This window comes from Coregonus clupeaformis, chromosome 30 (genome assembly GCF_020615455.1).
Source record: "Coregonus clupeaformis isolate EN_2021a chromosome 30, ASM2061545v1, whole genome shotgun sequence".
Taxonomy (NCBI): Eukaryota; Metazoa; Chordata; class Actinopteri; order Salmoniformes; family Salmonidae; genus Coregonus; species Coregonus clupeaformis.
This window is the reverse complement of record NC_059221.1, coordinates 8,889,958-8,910,965: the sequence shown is the minus strand read 5'-3', so window position 1 is coordinate 8,910,965 and position 21,008 is coordinate 8,889,958. Positions and strand designations below refer to the sequence as shown.

The 21,008-nt window shown below is 42.7% G+C and overlaps 1 long non-coding RNA gene across 1 annotated transcript in view; it reads right to left on the bottom strand.

Moving 5' to 3' along the window:
* Window positions 1-251: 251 nt before the first annotated feature.
* Window positions 252-21,008, bottom strand: part of LOC121545999 — a 63,921-nt gene continuing 43,164 nt past the window's right edge. Inside the window, exon 3 of the long non-coding RNA XR_005996322.1 lies at window positions 252-726. This is a non-coding gene — a long non-coding RNA (uncharacterized LOC121545999). The remainder of the gene's footprint in view (window positions 727-21,008) is intronic.

Below are 21,008 nucleotides of genomic sequence, written 5' to 3'. Positions count from 1 at the left end.
GGAGAGGGCAGAGAGACAGATTAAGCAAAAGAGAGAGAGTGAGTGAGAGAGAGAGGGAAAGAGGGGATAGAAGGAGGGAGGAGAGTTGAGTCATAGCCCCTGAGCCGAGGACTGATTTCACTGTGAATGACAGAATGCTGAAAATATGTATAGTGGATACCCTCTCAGCCAAGGCAAGCCCGGGCCTATGACATCAGCGAGCAAGCAAATGAGAGACAGAAACCTCTGGCTGCCATGTACAGTATTTATTATTTACTTTTAATTGATTTATTGGTGCATATACAGACCCATCGTTTCGCACACAGAGTGATCGTCGATAGTCTTCTTAAATAAAACTCTTCAATAATATACAATTTGCCATTTAGTAGGCGCTTTATTCCAAAGCAATTTACAGTATAGACACTTTGATGTGCAGCAATGAAACTCACATTTAAAAAGTCAAGATGATGAAGCATTTTTTCAAGTCATACATTATTTCAAGTCAAACCCTGTCTATTTTTGTGAAGACAGAGTTTAGGGAAATGTTCCTTCGATTGTGCTGTGGGTTGATTGGCACTATTGTATTCCGGGTTTTCCTGGGTATTGCCGTTATTCCAAGGCCTTCTGGTGGGATAAGGATGGGTGGTGTCATTGTGTGCGCTCCTTCTCTGCCAGTCTCTTTGCCTTGATCTGGAGGTACCGCGCTTTGCCCTCCTCGAAACACCTCTGCTCCTCCTTTCCTTCAAGCTGTGGAAAGAGAAAGGCGGCCATTTTTACTAAGGTTTCCCCCAGATTTATATCAAATGTTGGCTGGTATTGGATTGAGTTGCCAACAAACGTATTTCAACTTAAAATAAATCTTGCCTGAAACCAGAGGACTTACGTTGGCTCCCCAATCTAATGACTAGGCTTTAGGCTAAGTGGGCTAATGTGGTCATGCAGCAATCACAAGCACACACACACTGTGTCTCTGAGTCACAGCCACATTGACTACTGAGCAGTAGTGTTCCACCTCTGTCAACAGGGCCTATATTCTCCGGCAGCGCTGCACTTGGCTGCATCGTGGGAAGACCTGGTCGCTGCCTGCATAGTGTAAATGAAGCTGCATTGTAACCTCATGACTAAAACAACAATGTTACAGTGGTGTCACTGTCAACACTTCCTTATTTGGTACCGTCTCATCCCTGGCATGTTGCTCCCATCCACTGGCATTGTACAGTGTACAGGAACATTATCAATCTCTGTGTGTATGTGTGCGTGCATGTGTGTGTGAGCGCATGCGTGCGTGACCTAATTCAATGTCCATTCCCTGCTTTCCCTGTTTGCTGTGAACATACACACCAACAATACCAAAATACTGTCACTTCACTCAGGCTTATGTACAATGTAAGCTGGTGTGACACATTCATGGATGGATGCACCCATCACACATGCACCCTGGTGACCATCACCCTGGTTTACTCCAGAACTGAGAAAAATGAAATCCACTGGACGCATCCTGGAGTGGAGTCTCGGAAACGAAGGCCTCACCGTCCATAAACTGGCCTTTCAAGAGCACCAAAAGGCCTATTCGAAGGCCCTGAAAGAGGCACGGTCGACATTCTACTCCAACCTCATCAATAAAAGTCCTGGAAACTCAAAGCACCCGTTTTCCACCATAAACCATATTTTGAAACCCCAGTCCCAGATCGAGACAAAGGACGAGCAGTTTAACAACTTCATTTACTTTTTTAAAACAAAAGGTCAGCAACATCAGATCTCTCATCTCCAGCTCTACTACTCTGTCTCCACCCGCCCTCAACCATCCACCAACGCCACCTCAGCCTCTCTCCTGCTTCCTTGAAGTCACCCAGGGAGGTATTGAGAAAACTATCTCCATAATGAAAATCTCCTCCTGTACCTTGGATTAGGGCTGGGCGATATTGCCTAAAAATCATATCTTGCTTTCTTCAAACTTATGGGCAATTCACGATTTACAGTACCAGTCAAAGGTTTGGACACACCTTATTCTACATTGTAGAATAATAGTGAAGAAGTCAAAACTATGAAATAACATGGAATCATGTGGTAACCAAAAAAGTGTTAAACAAATCAAAATATATTTGAGATTTGAGATTCTTCAAAGTAGCCACCCTTTTCCTTGATGACAGCTTTGCACACTCTTGGCATTCTCTCAACCAGCTTCATGAGGTAGTCACCTGGAATGCATTTCAATTAACAGGTGTGCATTCTTAAAAGTTAATTTGCGGAATTTCTTTCCTTCTTAACATGTTTGAGCCAATCAGTTGTGTTGTGACAAGGTAGGGTTGGTATACAGAATATAGCCCTATTTGGTAAAAGACCAAAGACACTGTCATCACCGATAAATCTACGATAATTGAGAATTTCAACAAGCATTTTGCTACGGCTGGCCATGCTTTCCACCTGGCTACCCCTACCCTGGCCACCAGCTCTGCACCCTCCGCTGAAACTTGCCCATGCCCGCTGAAAGAGCTGCAAAATCTGGACCCCTACAAATCAGCTGGGCTAGACAATCTGGACCCTTTCTTAAAAAAAATTAGCTGCCGAAATTGTCACAACCCCTAATACTAGCCTGTTCAACCTCTCTTTCGTATCGTCCGAGATCCCCAGAGATTGGAAAACTGCCGCGGTCATCCCCCTCTTCAAAGCGGGTGAAACTCTAGATTCAAACTGATACAGACCTTTATCCATCCTGCCCTGCCTTTCGAAAGTATTTGAAAGCAAAGTTAAGAAACAGATCACCGACCATTGAGTAGTTGAGACATAAAAAGGGTGTAGTTAGAAAAGTTAACTTCTCCTCTATTACAGTAAAATAATGTCTCAATGTGTTTTGGTGGCCATATGATCGATTCTGTTGGACCAAACCTCAATTGCAAATAGCTAGTTGGAAACCGTCAGAGAGGAAGAACTGATCTCTCAATTTTGTTGGCTTGAGAGGCAGGGGGAGGGGGTTGGTGTGTGTAAACCATAGGTGAAGCGAGAGGTTTCACACTCGATAAAATCTGTCCAAAATAAACCCAATGTGTTTCTATGGGCTTATTTTGGACCCAACATATTAAGTGTATGCCATCAGGCCTCTACTCTACTACCACATATCTATAACATAAAATCCATGTGTACATGTGTGTATAGCGCGTATGTTATCGTGTTTTTGTATGCATGTGTCTATGTTTGTGTTGCTTCACAGTCCTCGCTGTTCCATAAGGTGTATTTTTACCTGTTTTTAAAATCTGATTCTACTACTTGCATCAGTAACCTGATGTAGAATAGAGTTCCATGTAGTCATTGCTCTATGTAGTACTGTGCGTCTCCCATAGTCTGTTCTGGACTTGGAGACTGTGAAGAGACCTCTGGTGGCATGTCTTGTGGGGTATGCATGTCGACACCTCTTACAAAAAACAAGCAGTGATGAAGTCAATCTCTCTTCCACTCTGAGCCAGGAGAGACTGACATGCATGTCATTAACGTTAGCTCTCCGTGTACTTTTAAGGGCCAGCCGTGCTGCCCTGTTCTGAGCCAACTGCAATTTTCCCAAGTCCCTCTTTGTGGCACTTGACCACACTACTGAACAGTAGTCTAGGTGCGACAAAACTAGGGCCTGTAGGACCTGCCTTGTTGATAGTGTTGTTAAGTGTGATGAGTGTGATTAGAAGGAGTCAGGCGCAGGAGGGTAAATCACCGAATACAGAGTTTATTCCGTAGTACACAGTTGTGCTGGATAGCGACAACAAAATACAGGCACAGGGGAACAAACTACCCCAGCAATACAAGGTACGGGTAGCTCAAACAAAATACAGGCACAGGGGAATAATCTACCCCGGCAATACAAGGTACGAATAGCTCCACCGAGCTACACTCAACTCACATAAAACAATCACCCACAAGGACAAGGGGGCAGAGGGAACACTTATACACGGACTAATGAGGGGATATGAACCAGGTGTGTGTAATTGACAAGACAAGACAAATGGAATGATGATACATGGAGCGGCAGTGGCTAGTAAGCCGGTGACGACGAACGCCGAAGCCTGCCCGAACAAGGAGGGGAGGCAGAAGTCGTGACATTAAGAAGGCAGAGCAGCGCTTAATTATGGACATACTTCTCCCCATCTTAGCTACTGTTGGATCAATATGCTTTGACCATGACAGTCTATAATCCAGGGTTACTCCAAGCAGTTTAGTCACCTCAATTTGCTCAATTTCCACATTATTCATTACGAGATGTAGTTGAGGTTTAGGGTTTAGTGAATGATTTGAACCAAATACAATGCTTTTAGTTTTGGAAATATTCAGGACTAACTTATTCCTTGCCACCCATTCTGAAACTAACTGCAACTCTTTGTTAAGTGTTGCAGTTATTTCAGTTGCTGTAGTAGCTGACGTGTATAGTGTTGAGTCATCCGCATACATAGACACACTGGCTTTACTCAAAGCCAGTGGCATGTCGTTAGTAAAGATAGAAAAAAGCAAGGGGCCTAGACAGCTGCCCTGGGGAATTCCTGATTCTAACTGGATTATGTTTGAGAGGCTTCAATTAAAGAACACCCTCTGTGTTCTGTTAGACAAGTAACTCTTTATCCACATTATAGCAGGGGGTGTAAAGCCATAACACATACGTTTTTCCAGCAGCAGACTATGATCGATAATGTCAAAAGCCGCACTGAAGTCTAACAAAACAGCCCCCACAATCTTTTTATCATCAATTTCTCTCAGCCAATCATCAGTCATTTGTGTAAGTGCTGTGCTTGTTGAATGTCCTTCTCTATAAGCATGCTGAACGTTTGTTGTCAATTTGTTTACAGTAAAATAGCATTGTATCTGGTCAAACTCAATTTTTTCCAATAGTTTACTAAGGGTTGGTAACAGGCTAATTGGTCGGTTGTTTGAGCCAGTAAAGGGGGCTTTACTATTTTTAGGTAGCGGAATGTCTTTTGCTTCCCTCCAAGCCTGGGGGCACACACATTCTAGTAGGCTTAAATTTAAAATACGGCAAATAGGAGTGGCAAACCAAACACTACATTCCACAGTAAGAACATCATACAAAAGGTCAAGCATGATGGTGGTGGTGTGATGGTTTGGGGATGCTTAGGCTGCCTCAGGACTTGGACGACTTGCCTTAATAGAAGGAACCATGAATTCTGCTCTGTATCAGATAATTCTACAGGAGAATGTCAGACCATCCATCTGTGAGCTGAAGCTGAAGCACAGCTGGGTCATGCAGCAAGACAATGATCCAAAACACACAATCAAGTCTACCAAAATACTGTCACTTCACTCAGGCTTATGTACAATGTAAGCTGGTGTGACACATTCATGGATGGATGCACCCATCACACATGCACCCTGGTGACCATCACCCTGGTTTACTCCAGAACTGAGAAAAATGAAATCCACTGGACGCATCCTGGAGTGGAGTCTCGGAAACGAAGGCCTCACCGTCCATAAACTGGCCTTTCAAGAGCACCAAAAGGCCTATTCGAAGGCCCTGAAAGAGGCACGGTCGACATTCTACTCCAACCTCATCAATAAAAGTCCTGGAAACTCAAAGCACCCGTTTTCCACCATAAACCATATTTTGAAACCCCAGTCCCAGATCGAGACAAAGGACGAGCAGTTTAACAACTTCATTTACTTTTTTAAAACAAAAGGTCAGCAACATCAGATCTCTCATCTCCAGCTCTACTACTCTGTCTCCACCCGCCCTCAACCATCCACCAACGCCACCTCAGCCTCTCTCCTGCTTCCTTGAAGTCACCCAGGGAGGTATTGAGAAAACTATCTCCATAATGAAAATCTCCTCCTGTACCTTGGATTAGGGCTGGGCGATATTGCCTAAAAATCATATCTTGCTTTCTTCAAACTTATGGGCAATTCACGATTTACAGTACCAGTCAAAGGTTTGGACACACCTTATTCTACATTGTAGAATAATAGTGAAGAAGTCAAAACTATGAAATAACATGGAATCATGTGGTAACCAAAAAAGTGTTAAACAAATCAAAATATATTTGAGATTTGAGATTCTTCAAAGTAGCCACCCCTTTTCCTTGATGACAGCTTTGCACACTCTTGGCATTCTCTCAACCAGCTTCATGAGGTAGTCACCTGGAATGCATTTCAATTAACAGGTGTGCATTCTTAAAAGTTAATTTGCGGAATTTCTTTCCTTCTTAACATGTTTGAGCCAATCAGTTGTGTTGTGACAAGGTAGGGTTGGTATACAGAATATAGCCCTATTTGGTAAAAGACCAAAGACACTGTCATCACCGATAAATCTACGATAATTGAGAATTTCAACAAGCATTTTGCTACGGCTGGCCATGCTTTCCACCTGGCTACCCCTACCCTGGCCACCAGCTCTGCACCCTCCGCTGAAACTTGCCCATGCCCGCTGAAAGAGCTGCAAAATCTGGACCCCTACAAATCAGCTGGGCTAGACAATCTGGACCCTTTCTTAAAAAAATTAGCTGCCGAAATTGTCACAACCCCTAATACTAGCCTGTTCAACCTCTCTTTCGTATCGTCCGAGATCCCCAGAGATTGGAAAACTGCCGCGGTCATCCCCCTCTTCAAAGCGGGTGAAACTCTAGATTCAAACTGATACAGACCTTTATCCATCCTGCCCTGCCTTTCGAAAGTATTTGAAAGCAAAGTTAAGAAACAGATCACCGACCATTGAGTAGTTGAGACATAAAAAGGGTGTAGTTAGAAAAGTTAACTTCTCCTCTATTACAGTAAAATAATGTCTCAATGTGTTTTGGTGGCCATATGATCGATTCTGTTGGACCAAACCTCAATTGCAAATAGCTAGTTGGAAACCGTCAGAGAGGAAGAACTGATCTCTCAATTTTGTTGGCTTGAGAGGCAGGGGGAGGGGGTTGGTGTGTGTAAACCATAGGTGAAGCGAGAGGTTTCACACTCGATAAATCTGTCCAAAATAAACCCAATGTGTTTCTATGGGCTTATTTTGGACCCAACATATTAAGTGTATGCCATCAGGCCTCTACTCTACTACCACATATCTATAACATAAAATCCATGTGTACATGTGTGTATAGCGCGTATGTTATCGTGTTTTTGTATGCATGTGTCTATGTTTGTGTTGCTTCACAGTCCTCGCTGTTCCATAAGGTGTATTTTTACCTGTTTTTAAAATCTGATTCTACTACTTGCATCAGTAACCTGATGTAGAATAGAGTTCCATGTAGTCATTGCTCTATGTAGTACTGTGCGTCTCCCATAGTCTGTTCTGGACTTGGAGACTGTGAAGAGACCTCTGGTGGCATGTCTTGTGGGGTATGCATGTCGACACCTCTTACAAAAAACAAGCAGTGATGAAGTCAATCTCTCTTCCACTCTGAGCCAGGAGAGACTGACATGCATGTCATTAACGTTAGCTCTCCGTGTACTTTTAAGGGCCAGCCGTGCTGCCCTGTTCTGAGCCAACTGCAATTTTCCCAAGTCCCTCTTTGTGGCACTTGACCACACTACTGAACAGTAGTCTAGGTGCGACAAAACTAGGGCCTGTAGGACCTGCCTTGTTGATAGTGTTGTTAAGTGTGATGAGTGTGATTAGAAGGAGTCAGGCGCAGGAGGGTAAATCACCGAATACAGAGTTTATTCCGTAGTACACAGTTGTGCTGGATAGCGACAACAAAATACAGGCACAGGGGAACAAACTACCCCAGCAATACAAGGTACGGGTAGCTCAAACAAAATACAGGCACAGGGGAATAATCTACCCCGGCAATACAAGGTACGAATAGCTCCACCGAGCTACACTCAACTCACATAAAACAATCACCCACAAGGACAAGGGGGCAGAGGGAACACTTATACACGGACTAATGAGGGGATATGAACCAGGTGTGTGTAATTGACAAGACAAGACAAATGGAATGATGATACATGGAGCGGCAGTGGCTAGTAAGCCGGTGACGACGAACGCCGAAGCCTGCCCGAACAAGGAGGGGAGGCAGAAGTCGTGACATTAAGAAGGCAGAGCAGCGCTTAATTATGGACATACTTCTCCCCATCTTAGCTACTGTTGGATCAATATGCTTTGACCATGACAGTCTATAATCCAGGGTTACTCCAAGCAGTTTAGTCACCTCAATTTGCTCAATTTCCACATTATTCATTACGAGATGTAGTTGAGGTTTAGGGTTTAGTGAATGATTTGAACCAAATACAATGCTTTTAGTTTTGGAAATATTCAGGACTAACTTATTCCTTGCCACCCATTCTGAAACTAACTGCAACTCTTTGTTAAGTGTTGCAGTTATTTCAGTTGCTGTAGTAGCTGACGTGTATAGTGTTGAGTCATCCGCATACATAGACACACTGGCTTTACTCAAAGCCAGTGGCATGTCGTTAGTAAAGATAGAAAAAAGCAAGGGGCCTAGACAGCTGCCCTGGGGAATTCCTGATTCTAACTGGATTATGTTTGAGAGGCTTCAATTAAAGAACACCCTCTGTGTTCTGTTAGACAAGTAACTCTTTATCCACATTATAGCAGGGGGTGTAAAGCCATAACACATACGTTTTTCCAGCAGCAGACTATGATCGATAATGTCAAAAGCCGCACTGAAGTCTAACAAAACAGCCCCCACAATCTTTTTATCATCAATTTCTCTCAGCCAATCATCAGTCATTTGTGTAAGTGCTGTGCTTGTTGAATGTCCTTCTCTATAAGCATGCTGAACGTTTGTTGTCAATTTGTTTACAGTAAAATAGCATTGTATCTGGTCAAACTCAATTTTTTCCAATAGTTTACTAAGGGTTGGTAACAGGCTAATTGGTCGGCTGTTTGAGCCAGTAAAGGGGGCTTTACTATTTTTAGGTAGCGGAATGTCTTTTGCTTCCCTCCAAGCCTGGGGGCACACACATTCTAGTAGGCTTAAATTTAAAATACGGCAAATAGGAGTGGCAAACCAAACACTACATTCCACAGTAAGAACATCATACAAAAGGTCAAGCATGATGGTGGTGGTGTGATGGTTTGGGGATGCTTAGGCTGCCTCAGGACTTGGACGACTTGCCTTAATAGAAGGAACCATGAATTCTGCTCTGTATCAGATAATTCTACAGGAGAATGTCAGACCATCCATCTGTGAGCTGAAGCTGAAGCACAGCTGGGTCATGCAGCAAGACAATGATCCAAAACACACAATCAAGTCTACATGAAAATTGCTAAAAAGCAACAAATTGGAAGTTTTGGAATGGCCTAGTCAAAGTCCAGACCTAATCCCTATTGAGATGTTGTGGCAGGACTTGAAACGAGCAGTTCATGCTTGAAAACCCACACGTCACTGAGTTAAAGCAGTTCTGCATGGAAGAGTGGGCCAAAATTCCTCCACAGCGACTGATCAACAACTACAGGAAGCATTTGGTTGGAGTCATTGCAGCTAAAGGTGGCACAGCCAGTTATTGAGTGTAAGGGGGCAATTACTTTTTCACACAGGGGAATTGGTTGTTGCATAACTTTGTTTATGAAATAAATGAAATAAATATGTAATTGTTGTGTTATTTGTTCACTTATGTTCCCTTTATCTAATATTATGTTTTGGTTGAAGATCTGATAACATTCAGTATCACAAATATGCAACAGTAGAGAAAATTAGAAAGGGGTCAAATACTTTTTCATAGCTCTGTATCCTTGTTTCATAGTGTTGCTTCTTCTTCTTTTTATTCAGTTTAGTCACATGATTTCTCAATTTCCAATACTTTCATATGGGTTAAATGGAATAGTAACTGAAATATGGACACTGACTATAGGCCTATAACCTCTCACATGTAGCATAATATAATATAAATAATATAATATATTATTTCTTGCAGTGAAATTATACAACATATGTTAATTTTGTCTTGGGAACAGGAGTGGAGAAATATAATTTCTTTCTTTCAGCATCTCTTGAGAAAATTCGAATGTGCGTGTAATGTGTTATCTTTGACACTGTTATGCAAGCAGACAGTATTTCAACCACATAAAACATGCACCCAAGACTTACTGAAGTCTTATCAGAAACGTGTTTCTGCGTTTTCTCAGCTTTCCATTTCCTTAAAACCGTCAAACTGATGACATTGGACATTTTGCACAGGACCAATCTTTCCACTGTTTTGGAGTTATTGCGTTTTCTCCCCGGTCCCTAAACAAAAAAGACAACTTTACCAGTGTTAACTAGATTAATAATGCATTCATTCTATCTATGTAAGACATTCTGGTGAGCACTACTTTATTCTTCTGGGGCAGCAAATTATGACAGAAGAGAAGCTGCATGTATCGAACTATAGTTGACAAACAAATGGCCTATCAAATGTCAGAAATTATAATATGGCCTACCAAAAGTCAGAAATTATAAGCAGAAACGTAATTTAAATTATAGTTAATTAATTAATTAATTATAGTAGGCTAAATTATTATAGAATTATTGCGGTAGTGTACTTTATGAAGTGATTTGTTTTACAATCAGATGACAACATCATCACACAACACCCATGATATGCAAAACTGAGCCTGTGCCAACCGCAAAAACAACAGGAAATGGGATAACATGTTTACCTGTCACAGTATCCCGTCTTAGATCAGCATATCCCTAGCATCTTATCAGGTTTCTCATAACCGGGACATAAGCTTTTTTGGGTTATTTTAAACGGGATATGATATTTATATGCGTCAACTCGAAAACAGAATATTTGAGTAACCCTTACATGCTTAGGATTGCACACAACAAATTAAAAAGGAACCTCGTGAAATGTAATTTCCATTAGTTTCACGTGGAATTCTTGTCTTGTCACATTTTCGTAGACTAAAATGAAAAGTAATTTACAATAGTTCGTTTTTTTCCAGGGCATCTCGTCTCGTTATCGTCATAGTTTTAGTCCGAAAAAATGGGTATTGACCAGTATTTTTCGTCATAGTTATTGTTGACGAAATTTACACTGATGCAGCCAAAGTAAAGTAATCAACACTGTAATATATCTCCCTCTGGGTTTTAACAGTCCTTAATTAACCATGTAACACAGGGTGCTGCCACTCATAACATTAATAATGTGGCATTTTGTCTGATGGAAAACGGTGTGTGTGTGTGAGAGAGAGAGAGCGAGAGAGAGAGAGAGTGTGTGTGTAGTGCAACATTGTCCAATGGACAATGTCCGTGTGTGTGTGCGCATGTCTATGTGTCTGTGTGCCCGTGTACATGTCTGTGTGTGTGTGTGTGTGCGCATATGTTTGTGCACCCATTGATGTGCATTTGCATAACAACATGAGACATGCCAGTGATCGGCTAAATGTCCTTTCTGTGTCTGCATCATTGGTATAATTCCCTCAGTGGCCTTGTCCTAAGCACCACTGATAATGCTGCATCACCAGATCCTTCTACTGGTTAACTCAAACAAAGTTAGATGTAATGATTAGAAAATTATTCAGTCACACCAATCCTCATGCCAATCCTTTTTCTAGCTGAATTTCCTATGTATACACAGTGCATTCGGTAAGTATTGAGACCCCTTCCCTTTTTCCACATTTTGTTACGTTACAGCCTTATTCTAAAATTGATTAAATAAATGTTTTTCCTCATCAATCTACACACAATACCCCATAATGACAAAGCAAAAACAGGTTTTTAGAAATGTTTGCAAATTTATTAAAAATAAAAAACAAATAAGTATTCAGACCCTTTGTTATGAGACTCGAAATTGAGCTCAGGTGCATCCTGTTTCCATTGATCATCCTTGAGATGTTTCTGCAACTTGATTGGAGTCCACCTGTGGTAAATTCAATTGATTGGACATGATTTGGAAAGGCACACACCTGTCTATATAAGGTCCCACAGCTGACAGTGCATGTCAGAGGAAAAACCAAGCAATGAGGTCGAAGGAATTGTCCGTAGAGCTCCGAGACAGGATTGTGTCGAGGCACAGATCTGGGGAAGGGTACCAAACAATTTCTGCAGCATTGAAGGTCCCCAAGAACACAGTGGCATCCATCATTCTTAAATGGAGGAAGTTTGGAACCACCAAGGCTCTTCCTAGAGCTGGCCGCCCGGCCAGACTGAGCAATCAGGGGAGAAGGGCCTTGGTCAGGGAGGTGACCAAGAACCCGATGGTCACTCTGACAAAGCTCCAGAGGTCCTCTGTGGAGACGGTAGAACCTTCCAGAAGGACAACCATCTCTGCAGCATTCCTCCAATCAGGCCTTTATGGTAGAGTGGCCAGACGGAAGCCACTCCTCAGTAAAAGGCACATAGCCCGCTTGGAGTTTGCCAAAAGGCACTGTTGTGACTTTAACATGAATCTGAAGGCTGTTATTTCTCTAATCAATTAACTATGTTTAGTTGTTACCCGATTAAATGAATAATGTAACAATTAACTCATTAGTATCTGGGGCACCACGAGAGCAGTTCTTTAAAGAGTTACCATCTCCTGAATTAAACTCTAAAAGGTCTTTACCTATCACATCTATAAACAGTAAACGTATTAATCATAACCTCGTATCATATCATCATTCTGAACAGTCGTAACCTCCTTACATCTGCAAAAACCTGAGCCTTACTTATGATTCAGTACTACACAAATTGGTTTTAATTATTTATTTACTAGCTAATTAAATGGGAACACAGGATAAACACACATACTCTGCAACGGTTATTGTCTGGAGTCTTAATACGTTGAAAACAGGTCCCTAGCGGGATGACAACAACATGGATGCTAGTTAAAGGAGATATAGAGAGAGAGACTTAACATTGCCACATTCAGAAACGACTCTCCCCTACAGTAAGCATATACTTTGCACACGAACCGCCGCCCGCTTTGAGCAAGAAATCATGAATGTATTTACGTGAAATGCCTGGGTTCGCCGGGGATCTCTCGGTGAACGGGCATCCTTGGAAAGGGGGTTGGGCCCTTTCGCGGGATGCTTCTAAGGCTCTGATTGTCCGAAATGGTTCCAACAACTCTTCTCCTGTTGTCCTTCTTCGTAGTTGTCTGGTATCCGGTGACTTGTTGTGTAGTCCTGAACAGAACTACAGAGTTGATTTTCCTTCGATTCGCTCTTGAAGATGCTTCTTTGAAGATAGGCTTGCCAGCCGTATCGATGGTTTCCCAGTGGTGTGATGAGAGTAGCGTAATATGATGGTTTGAGCAGAGTAACAGGGTGGTCCTACTTAAATTCGCTTTTGAAGATATTTTACTTACGACAGCTAATCAGCCGTACCAGTGATTGTCCGGGAGGTGAGTTATTCTCTCCACCTCGTATTGAGATTCAAACCATTTTAAACGTGAAGCTACCACTTCACGCTTTTCTGGTCTAATGTGTTAATTCGTAACCCATAATTTATACACTTTGGTCGAAAGGGACGGTTCCGGCAGGCTGACATGCTCACTGATCTCACTCCGGGGCGGTGACTACTCACTGTGCAAAGTTATGTAAAACAATTATCTCTTATAGCTTCTCAAATCACATCCCTCTCTTAACAAAAACACGTTCATAATTTTTCATATCACATGCACAACGCATAGTATGGAGACTTATATGTAGTGGGTATACTTTCCAAGTTACCGTATTTCCTTTATAAAATGTTTAATGACATCACAAAATAACCAACAACATGACCTTAGTGTCCTATAGATCGCGTCTGACCATTCCCCACGTTCTACGTTAGAAATATTGTTCCAGTGTTCGCTTTTGAACATGTTAGAGTTTCAGCTGGAAAAAGTAAGTTGAAACAAAGAACATTCCTTTGGTGCATCTTGAGAGAGAGATCCTGGATCTACTCCCTTGATTTACAACAGGACGTGAGTTGTTAATCTCCACTAGTTCTTTCCTTCCCCCACTACGGGTGAGAGGGTGTCTGATTGAAGTTATTCATTGCAAACCTGATCAGACCTTTTTGGATTCATGTGGACAGTCATGACAGCACTTAAAGGACTCTCAGACCATGAAAAACAAGATTCTCTGGTCTGGTGAAACCAAGATTGAACTCTTTGGCATGAATGCCAAGTGCACGTCTGGAGGAAACCAGGCACCATCCCTACGTTGAAGCATGGTGGTGGCAGCATCATGCTGTGGGGATGTTTATCAGCGGCAGGGACTAAGAAACTAGTCAGGATCGAGGGAAAGATTAACAGAGAAAAGTACAGAGAGATCCTTGATGAAAACCAGAGTGCTCAGGACCTCAGACTGGGTTGAAGGTTCATCTTCCAAAAGGACAACGACCCTAAGCACACAGCCAAGACAACACAGGAGTGGCTTCAGGACAAATCTCTGAATGCCCTTGAGTGGCCCAGCCAGAGCCCGGACTTGAACGCGATTGATCTCTGGAGAGACCTGAAAATAGCTGTGCAGCGACCCAGCCAACCTGACAGAGCTTGAGAGTATCTGCAGAGAAGAATGGGAGAAACTCCCCAAATACAGGTGTGCCGAGCTTGAAGCGTCATACACAAGAAGACTCTAGGCTGTAATCGCTTCAACAAAGTACTGAGTAAAGGGTCTGAATACTTATGTAAATGTAATATTTAATTATTACTTTTTTATATAAATTTGCAAACATTTCTACAAACCTGTATTTGCCACATGCGCCGAATACAACAGGTGTAGACCTTACAGTGAAATGTTTAATTGCAAGCATTTAACAAACAATGCAGTTTTAAGAGAAAAAAATAAAATAAAAGCAGCAGTAAAATAAAATAACAGTAGGGAGGCTATATACAAGGTGTACCGGTACAGAGTCAATGTGCGAGGGTAATTGAGGTAATATGTACATGTGGGTAGAGTTAAAGTGACAATGCATAGATAATAAACTGAGTAGCAGCAGCGTAAAAGAGGGGGTGGGGTGGGGGTGACAATGCAAATAGTTAGGGTAGCCATGATTAGCTGTTCAGGAGTCTTATGGCTTCGGGGTACAAGCTGTTAAGAAGCCTTTTGGACCTAGACTTGGCGCTCCGGTACCGCTTGCCGTGCGGTAGCAGAGAGAACAGTCTATGACTAGGGTGGCTGGTTCTTTGACAATTATTAGGGCATTCCTCTGACACCGCCTTGTGTAGAGGTCCTGGATGGCAGGAAGCTTGGCCCCAGTGATGTACTGGGCCGTACGCACTGGCCTCTGTAGTGCCTTGCGGTCGGAGGCCGAGCAGTTGCCATACCAGGCGGTGATGCAACCAGTCCGGATGCACTCGATGGTGCAGCTGTAGAATTTTTTGAGGAACTGAGGACCCATGCCAAATCTTTTCAGTCTCCTGAGGGGGAATAGGCTTTGTCGTGTCCTCTTCACGACTGTCTTGGTGTGTTTGGACCATGATAGTTTGTTGGTGATGTGTACACCAAGGAACTTGAAGCTCTAAACCTGTTCCACTACAGCCCCGTCGATGAGAATGGGGGCGTTCTCAGTCCTCTTTTTTTCCCCTGTAGTCCACAATCATCTCCTTTGGCTTGATCATGTTGAGGGAGAGGTTGTTATCCTGGCACCATCCTGGTCTCTGACCTCCTCCCTATAGTCTGTCTCATTGTTGTTGGTGATCAGGCCTACCACTGTTGTCATCGGCAAACTTAATGATGGTGTTGGAGTCATGCCTGGCAATGCAGTCATGAGTGAACAGGGAGTACAGGAGGGGACTGAGCACGCACCCCTGAGGATCAGCGTGGCAGATGTATTGATACATACCCTTACCACCTGGGGGCGTCCCGTCAGGAAGTACAGGATCCAGTTGCAGAGGGAAGTGTTTAGTCCCAGGGTCCTTAGCTTAGTGATGAGCTTTGATGGCACTATGGTGTTGAACACTCAGCTGTAGTCAGTGAATAGCATTCTCACGTATGTGTTCCTCTTGTCCAGGTGGGATAGAGCAGTGTGGAGTGCAATAGAGATTGCATAATCTGTGGATCTGTTGGGGCGGTATGCAAATTCTGGTGGGTCTAGAGTTTCTGGGATAATGGTGTTGATGTGAGCAATGACCAGCCTTTCAAAGCATTTCATGGCTACAGATGTGAGTGCTACGGGTCGGTAGTCATTTAGGCAGGTTATCTTAGTGTTCTTGGGCACAGGGACTATGGTGGTCAGCTTGAAACATGTTGGTATTACAGACTCAGTCAGGGACATGTTGAAAATGTCAGTGAAGACACTTGCCAGTGTGTCAGCGCATGCTCGGAGTACACGTCCTGGTAATCCGTCTTGCCCTGCGGCCTTGTGAATGTTGACCTGCTTAGAAGTCATACTCACATCGGCTACGGAGAGAGTGATCACATAGTCATGCGGAACAGCTGATTCTCTCATGCATGCTTCAGTGTTGCTTGCCTCAAAGTGAGCATATAAGTGATTTAGCTCGTCTGGTAGGCTAGTGTCACTGGGCAGCTCGCGGCTGTGCTTCCCTTTGTAGTCTGTAATAGTTTTCAAGCCCTGCCACATCTGACGAGCATCAGAGCCGATTTGTAGTACGATTCAATCTTAGTCCTGTATTGACTCTTTGCCTATTTGATTTTTCGTCAGAGGGCATAGCAGGATTTCTTATAAGCGTCCGGGTTAGAGTCCCGCTCCTTGAAAGCAGCAGCTCTACCCTTTAGCTCAGTGCAGATGTTGCCTGTAATCCATGGCTTCTGGTTGGGGTATGTACGTACGGTAACTGTGGGGACGACGTCATCGATGCACTTATTCATGAAGCCAGTGACTGATGTGGTGTACTCCTCAATGCCATCGGAAGATTCCCGGAACATATTCCAGTCTGTGCTAGCAAAACAGTCCTGTAGCTTAGCATCTGCGTCATCTGACCACTTCCTTATTAACTGAGTCCCTGGTGCTTCCTGCTTTAGTTTTTGCTTATAAGCAGGAATCAGGAGGATATGATTATGGTCAGATTTGTCAAATGGAGGGCGAGGGAGAGCTTTGTAAGCGTCTCTGTGTAGGTAGTTAAGATGGTCTAGAGTTTTTTCCCCTCTGGTTGCACATTTAACATGCTGGTAGAAATTATGTAGAACAGATTTAAGTTTCCCTGCATTAAAGTCCCCGGCCAGTAGGAGCGCTGCCTCTGGATGAGCGTTTTCTTGTTTGCTTATGGCCTTATACAGCTCACTGAGTGCAATCTTAGTGCCAGCATCGGTTTGTGGTGGTAAATAGACAGCTACGAAAAATATAGATGAAAACTCTCTTGGTAAATAGTGTCGTCTACAGCTTATCATGAGATACTCTACCTCAGGCGAGCAAAACTTAGAGACTTCCTTAGTATTAGATTTCATGCACCAGCTGTTGTTTACAAATATACACAGACCGCCACCCCTTGTCTTAACGGAGTCAGCCATTCTATCCTGCTGATGTAGCGTATATCCCGCCAGCTGTATGTTATCCATGTTGTCGTTCAGCCATGACTCGGTGAAACATAATATATTACAGTTTTTAATGTCCCGTTGGTAGGATATTCTTGATCTTAGGTCGTCCATTTTTTTTCCAATGATTGTACGTTGGCTAATAGGATTGATGGAAGAGGCAGATTACTTGCTCGCGTCGGATCCTTACAAGGCACCCCAACCTACGTCCACGATATCTCTGTCTCTTTCTCATGTGAATCACAGGGATTTGGGCCTTGTCAGGTGTCTGTAGAATATCCTTTGCGTCCGACTCGCAGAAGAAAAAATCTTCGTCCAATACGAGGTGAGTAATTGCTGTCATGATATCCAGAAGCTCTTTTTGGTCATAAGATACAGTGGCAGAAACATTATGTACAGAATAAATTACAAATAAGTACACCTACTCATTCAAGGGTTTTTCTTTATTTTTTACTATTTTCCAACATAGTAGAATAATAGTGAAGACATCAAAACTATGAAATAACATACGGAATCATGTAGTAACCTTTTTTTTTAAACAAATCAAAATATGTTTTATATTTTATATTCTTCAAAATGATCTTGATGACAGGTTGAAGTAGTTCCCACATATGCTGAGCACTTGTTGGCTGCTTTTCCATCATACTGCGGTCCAACATCCCAAACCATCTCAATTTGGTTGAGGTCGGGGGATTGTGGAGGCCAGGTCATCTGATGCAGCACTCCATCACTCTCCTTCTTGGTCAAATAGCCCATACACAGCCTGGAGGTGTGTTGGGTCATTGTCCTGTTGAAAAACAAATGATAGTCCCACTAAGCCTAAACCAGATGGGATGGTGTATCGCTGCAGAATGCTGTGCTTGAATTCAAAATAAAATCACAGACAGTGTTACCAGCAAAGCACCCCCACACCATAACACCTCCTTCTCCATGCTTTACGGTGGGAAATACACATGCGGAGATCATCCATTCACCCGCACTGCGTCTCACAAAGACACGGCGGTTGGAACCAAAAATCTCCAATTTGGACTCCAGACCAAAGGACAAATTTCCGCCTGTCTAATGTCCATTGCTCGTGTCTCTTCTTATTATTGTGTGTCCTTTCGTAATAGTTTCTTTGCAGCAATTCGACCATGAAGGCCTGATTCACACAGTCCCCTCTGAAGAGTTGATGTTGAGATGTGTCTGTTTCTTGAACTCTGTGAAGCATTTATTTGTGCTGCAATTTCTGAGGCTGGTAACTCTAATGAACTTATCCTCTGCAGCAGAGGTAACTCTGGGTCTTTCTCTCCTGTGGCAGTCCTCATGAGAGCCAGTTTCATCATAGCGCTTGTTGGTTTTTGCGACTGCAGTTGAAGAAACTTTAAAAGTTCTTGACATTTTCTGGATTGACTGACCTTCATGTCTTAAAGTAATGATGGACTCTCGTAGTCGATAAACTGTATATTGACAACCAAATGTTCCGCGACACAAAGATTATTCCATGGCTATTCTGAAATTTCTAATAGAGGACTCGAATAATGGAACACCCAAAACTAACCATGGTAGGGATTGTAATAATAAAACACATTTATAGTATTTATAGTATTTTATAAAGGGATAAGACGGCATTACAAGAAAGGATAACAAGCGAAATAATATCTTCAAATATACAGTGTGGGAAAAAGGTATTTGATCCCCTGCTGATTTTGTACGTTTGCCCACTGACAAAGAAATGATCAGTCGATAATTTTAATGGTAGGTTTATATGAACAGTGAGAGACAGAATAACAACAAAAAATTCCAGAAAAACACGTCAAACATGTTATAAATTGATTTGCATTTTAATGAGGGAAATAAGTATTTGACCCCTTTGCAAAACATGACTTAGTACTTGGTGGCAAAAACCTTGTTGGCATTCACAGAGGTCAGACGTTTCTTGTAGTTGGCCACCAGGTTTGCACACATCTCAGGAGGGATTTTGTCCCACTCCTCTTTGCAGATCTTCTCCAAGTCATTAAGGTTTCGAGGCTGACGTTTGGCAACTCGGACCTTCAGCTCCCTCCACAGATTTTCTATGGGATTAAGGTCTGGAGACTGGCTATACCACTGCAGGACCTTAATGTGCTTCTTCTTGAGCCACTCCTTTGTTGCCTTGGCCGTGTGTTTTGGGTCATTGTCATACTGGAATACCCATCCACGACCCATTTTCAATGCCCTGGCTGAGGGAAGGAGGTTCTCACCCTAGATTTGACGGTACATGGCCCCGTCCATCGTCCCTTTGATGCAGTGAAGTTGTCCTGTCCCCTTAGCAGAAAAACACCCCCAAAGCATAATGTTTCCACCTCCATGTTTGACGGTGGGGATAGTGTTCTTGGGGTCATAGGCAGCATTCCTCCTCCTCCAAACACGGCGAGTTGAGTTGATGCCAAAGAGGTCGATTTTGGTCTCATCTGACCACAACACTTTCACCCAGTTCTCCTCTGAATCATTTAGATGTTCATTGGCAAACTTCAGACGGGCCTGTATATGTGCTTTCTTGAGCAGGGGGACCTTGCAGGCGCTGCAGGATTTCAGTCCTTCAAGGAGTAGTGTGTAACCAATTGTTTTCTTGGTGACTATGGTCCCTGCTGCCTTGAGATCATTGACAAGATCCTCCCGTGTAGTTCTGGGCTGATTCCTCACCGTTCTCATGATCATTGCCACTCCACGAGGTGAGATCTTGCATGGAGCCCCAGGTCGAGGGAGATTGACAGTTATTTTGTGTTTCTTCCATTTGCGAATAATCGCACCAACTGTTCTCACCTTCTCACCAAGCTGTTTGGCGATGGTCTTGTAGCCCATTCCAGCCATGTGTAGGTCTACAATCTTGTCCCTGACATCCTTGGAGAGTTCTTTGGTCTTGGCCATGGTGGATTGATTGATTGCTTCTGTGGACAGGTGTCTTTTATACAGGTAACAAGCTGAGATTAGGAGCACTCCCTTTAAGAGTGTGCTCCTAATCTCAGCTCGTTACCTGTATAAAAGACACCTGGGAGCCAGAAATCTTTCTGATTAAGAGGGGGTCAAATACTTATTTCCCTCATTAAAATGCAAATCAATTTATTACATTCTTGACATGCGTTTTTCTGGATTTTGCTGTTGTTATTCTGTCTCTCACTGTTCAAATAAACCTACGATTAAAATTATAGACTGATCATTTCTTTGTCAGTGGGCAAACGTACAAAATCAGCAGGGGATCAAATACTTTTTCCCCCTCACTGTAGGTACAGCAAATCCCCTTATTGTATGGGACACTTAAGTGTGCCTTTAGAGGCCATGCAATTCAGTACTCATCTTGAAAACAAAAGCAATTTAGGTCAAAAGAGTCCATACTAACAAAGGAAATAGAAGGTCTCACAGAACAGATAGCAATAAAAACTGTAACATAGAGGCTCAGAATTAATTAGAGGAAAAACTAAAAGATATAGAGAAACATTCAAGAAAGATCTAGTGTAATATATTATAAAAAATAAAGCAAACTGGATGGAATATAGGGAAAATGCACCAAATTATTTTTTTTATCTTCAACAGAGAAATGCTACCAAAAATAATTTACTGAAACTGGTTACAAATGACTGAGTCATCCATGATTCACAAAATTATATTTTGAAGGAGGAAGCAAAGTACATTAAGCATATGTTTTCGTTTCAGTCGCCTCCATCTCCTCTAACTGAAG